The sequence below is a fragment of the Octodon degus genome, unplaced genomic scaffold, assembly GCF_000260255.1.
Source record: "Octodon degus isolate 3935 unplaced genomic scaffold, OctDeg1.0 scaffold00087, whole genome shotgun sequence".
NCBI lineage: Eukaryota > Metazoa > Chordata > Mammalia > Rodentia > Octodontidae > Octodon > Octodon degus.
This window is the reverse complement of record NW_004524663.1, coordinates 8,607,828-8,612,179: the sequence shown is the minus strand read 5'-3', so window position 1 is coordinate 8,612,179 and position 4,352 is coordinate 8,607,828.

The following is a 4,352-nucleotide window of genomic DNA, read 5'->3' as shown; positions in this document are numbered from 1 at the left end:
AGGTAGGGAAGGAGACAGAGAGACAGAGAGGCAGAGAGACAGAGAGAGGAGAGAAAGAGAAATGATGTGCTGGGTTTAAAGATGCTTTCACTTCTCTTACCCAGAGTCTTGAGCTTTAGTTTCTAGAACCAGGGAAGAGTGGATATGAGTGATTACTGCCATTCTAATTGGGAATTCTCTGGAGTCCTTTCTTCTGGAGGCTGAGAAGAAAAACAAACAATTAAGGTGTTTTTCCTTTCCTAAAGAGATTTTTATTTATTTAAAAGTTGTTTTGCAGATTTAACATCCTGTAGAAATACTTCCTTTATTTGCATTCATTTATTTAACCATTAAAATAAGGATGAAATGGAGTTGTGAAGATATTATTCATCAGAGGCAGAAATTAATAGATGACTATTCCTGAATTTTCCAGGATACACTGGATTTCCCAAATCTCACCAGCCATCCTAAGCTTGTCAGACAGGAGGCTTTAATGTATGGTTTATCAAATATGGACCCTATGCCAGGATTATAAGAAGTGGTAATTATTGTGTGTGCTATGAACTGAATGGCATGCCCTAAAGTTTGTATGTTGAAACATGTGACCCACAACATGCCTGTGTTTAGAGTAAGGAAATAACCTGAAGTAAATGAGGTCATTGGGTAGAGACCTGGTCCTGCAGGATTAGTGTCCTTAGAGGAAGAGACATGATAACATGCAGTCTGTCAGTTAATCAGTCATTCTGTCTGTCTGTCTGTCTGTCTGTCTGTCTGTCTGTCTGTCTTTCGCTCTCTCCCCTATGAGGATGCACTGAAAGTCAGCAAACACCAAGCCAGGAACCTAACTGTGAGGCACCTCAATCCTGTCATTTCCAGCCTCCAAAACTATGAAGAAAAGCATTCTGTAGGTTAGTCCACTTCATCTAGGACATTTTACTATGGCAGCCTACACAGACCAAAACAGTATTAACAATACAACACAACTGGATTGTTTAATCATGCAGGTTCCCATTGGAGCTTCTCTTCTACATTGGAGATAACTGGTGAACCACCCTGAAGATTGGCTTGTAAATTCAAGACTCTTATTTTTAATGAAAAAACAATACTTTTCAACTTTGTATTCACCAGATGAGGCAGTCAGTATTTTTGCTGTGTTAATAACTGACCCTTTCCCCAAAAGGTGGAAAGTCACCACTGTAGAGAACATTCAAAAGACTAGTTGTTGAACAAATTGATTTACCATAGGCTTTGAAAGCCCAAACACCCGAGATGCCCAGGACTCAAAGAACTCACAGATGGATGACAAGACCCACTGCTGGCAGTCTCTGAGAGCTCAGCGAGAGCTGGAGAGGTGCCAGAGGACCAAAGCTGGAAAGTATTGTCCAATATCTTTTTGAGGGAGAAAAAACGCAAACACAGGAAATTGTCATTTGATAGACTCAGGATCTTCACCCCCAGTCGAGTGTGATAAGTAAACATGTAAGTCTATAGTGTGAGACCACATCGCCAAAAATATTAAGATCTACTTTTCTCTGATGTTATTTCTGAGAACAAATTAGAGAAGCAAAAAAAAAAAATGGCTCTATAATTAAGGGCTTTGTAGTATGTTGTGTAGTAAAATGATTTTATGAGAAATGTGTTGACATAGGGAAAGCTAGTCATCTATTGTTCAGCGAGAAGCTGGGTTGTAAAACAGTAGAGTACAATACTCTTGTAAATAATATAGAGATGGATATAAATGCGTAGACATTTTCCTGGGGGATTCAGTCTGGGAGTGGCTATATTTGGAAATTACTTTCTTGCTTCTCTTTTCTGCATTTCTATTTTAATTTTGTATAGACTTTTAAAGTAGCAAAAGAAAATAGTCAGAAGAAAAATACACAAGAGGGCAGAGATAGCGATTAACATTGATTGTACATGTAGGAAGGTGATGTGAAGGAATAACATTTTTTATTTTAATATGGAATTCCTACATGAATGCTACCACATTCTGTCCACTGGAGTGCTCAGAACTGTCACCAGGATCACAAGGGACATTGTGGTATAGTTGTAAACTTGCTCTGAGGATTGGGACTCTAACCACAGGGAATGTGTTAAATTATGGCATATCCATAAAAGTTGAAACCATACATCTATTAATAGGTTGAGGAGAGCACGTAATTATCTGGGAACTTAGCCATAGTATCATAAAGAAAAGAGCTGGTTCTAAAAGATTATGATGAAATTTTATTTTTAAAAAAATAAGAATTTTACACATGTGGGATACCCCCTTCCCACATGAATATAGACCTAAATACTCATTTTGCTCATGGAATAGGAGTTGCAGTTTCTAAGTGTTTTACATGTTTTATGTGTCAGTTTGGTAGTTATTTTAAAATCATTATTTGCATCTTTTCCTTTATAAGGGCCAAACTGCAAAAGATGAAGAGTTCACAAAGCATTTCATAATTGGATGAATTTTTAACCAAAGAACCCTCATGGAACAGAGACCCACTAGGAAACTCTAATTAGGTGAGAGTTTATGGCTTGGAATGAGCCCTTACAAGCCAATAAAATAGTGATTAGCCAGGCTATATTGCCATTTTAGGGGTGTGTGTGGGGGGGGTGTGAAGGGTCTCTCTACACAGCTCAGACTCGTAGTGATCCTTCTGTTTTCAGCCTCCCTAGTGCTGGGATTATAGGCATGTGCCACCATGTCCAGATTCCATTGCCAGCTCAGTACATGTGGAGGCTGGGCCAGTGTGGCACCTGGTGCCAGGGATCGAACACTGGCCCCTGTGCTTATCTAAGCAAGTGCTTAGTCCACTGAATTAGCTCACCAGCCCTTATATTGATTGCCATTCTAATTCTGATTGTTTTCCTACTATGAATTTCCGCGCTATCTCTCCCCAAGTCTCCTGGGTCAATAGCATTCCTTTGTGCAGGAAGTGCAAGGGTCGCATGCTCTCCTCTAATTCTCTTAGTTAACCTACCTGTTCTTGGTGGGAGGGCCTCAGCATCTCACAGGACTGCCTCATCAATTAAAAATAGGTCTATAAGTTTGTGAGTTATTCCTCTAAATGTATCCAACTTACATTGCAGATTTATTCATTGGATGTCTTCTGTGATAGCAGTGTGTGCTGGAGGCTAAAGATAAATAACCCATGAACATCGAATCATTATCTTAAAGGAGCTTGATTTAGGGAAAGAGATAGGGGTATGTGTGTGTGTGTGTGTGTGTGTGTGTGTGTGTGTCTGTGTGTGTCTGTGTTATTTAACTTGGTTAATTCATATATATGATTTAAATATGTCATGATGGTCATTGCCAATATATCCAATTTAAATAAACTACAAATAGAATTTAAAATTAATTAAATGTCACACTTCCCAGTGTTAATGGATTGGCATTTTTCAGGTAAAGAATAATGACAATAGATAGAAGATTTTTTAAAAACTGATAAATTTAGTAAAATGTGTAATATGGTATGAAGTGGAGAGCCTGGGGTTGAAGATTCTCTTCCCATATTACAAATGAGAAATTCAGAGGCTTCTGAATGGTAGAAATGCCTTGCTCCCACTACCAGGATGTTGAACTACCAGTGCAGAATGAGTATCCAGTTTCCATAGGTAGAAAAATACTTCCCAGTGATTCTGATCTGTAGGTGCCTCTTGGGATCAGGAATCACACCCACCAATACTGCCTGTGTGGTTCCAGAGCACAGCAATGGGAAACACTTGCTGCTTGGACTCTGGAAAGATGCATAGGAGTTTGATATTGGAAGATCAATTAACAAAAGAAACAAGTAACTCCCAGTCAGGAAGCCTAGCAAGGACCAGGTGGATATAGGAATCTGGGAGGACTGCGCGTGGCCAGATTGAGTGGGAATAGAAGTCACTGGAGCAGGATGATAGGAATGTGAGAGGGTGGCCCAGAACACACAAGGCTGGAGCGTCCTGTGAACCAGGGATGTGTGGGCTGTCAGGGGAGACTAGGCCACTGTGCTTACAGGGGAGGGCACAGATGGTGACGACAACTAGGGAGAATGAAAGGCTGAAGTCACAGAACTTGGCAGCTGCACCTCTTGTGCTGGCAGTAATTCTTCTGGAATTGGTTTTGGTGTCATTTCTGTATTTTCTTCACAAATAATAGAATGCATTCCCTCGTACTCACATAGCTCCATTTACTTTTCTCTGTACAGCTGGAGTATATGAAGTGTGTGTGTGTGTGTGTGTGTGTGTGTGTGTGTGTGTGTGGCCAGCTCAGCCCACCAGGGGGCAGGGCTGGCTGGCATGTGGTGCGACAGAGATCCCTGCCATTATGATGATACAAAGAATATATATATACTCTCTACTTGCAGATGTATTTTTTACTTTTCCTCATCGTCAACAATTGC